We start from the raw sequence: 483 nt of genomic DNA on the forward strand, positions 1-483 counted from the left end.
GAGGGCGAGGACGGCGGTGCACGAGACCCAGTCTCCACACGGCCGTCCCTCTCTCCCTTCACTAAGGGGCAGCAGGGTTCAGTTCAAGGACGCTACACCTCCTCACAAGCCCCCTGCCCAGCAGTGGAGACAGGTAAGTGGCGCGCCGCGCACTCAGACTCCACCCTGGGATGCGCGGCCTCCCGGGTTGGGTCCCTGTGTTCCACTTCGCTGCCCCACTGCGGGTACGTCGGTGGTCTCCCTTGAGGTCGGGTTTCTACAGCCCATACTTCATCGTACCCAAGAAAGGCGGTGGGTTGCGACCGATCCTGTACCTGCGCGTACTGAACCGGGCCCTTTACAAGCTCCCGGTCTGGATGTTGACGCAGAGCATTGATCTTTCAATGCATCCGTCCTTTCGATTGGTTTGCAGCGGTCGGCCTCAAGGACGCGTACTTTCATGTCTCGATTCTCCCTCGACACAGACCGTTTCTCCGCTTTGCG

This window comes from Sinocyclocheilus grahami, unplaced genomic scaffold, assembly GCF_001515645.1.
Source record: "Sinocyclocheilus grahami isolate Dianchi unplaced genomic scaffold, SAMN03320097.WGS_v1.1 scaffold1926.1, whole genome shotgun sequence".
Lineage (NCBI taxonomy): Eukaryota > Metazoa > Chordata > Actinopteri > Cypriniformes > Cyprinidae > Sinocyclocheilus > Sinocyclocheilus grahami.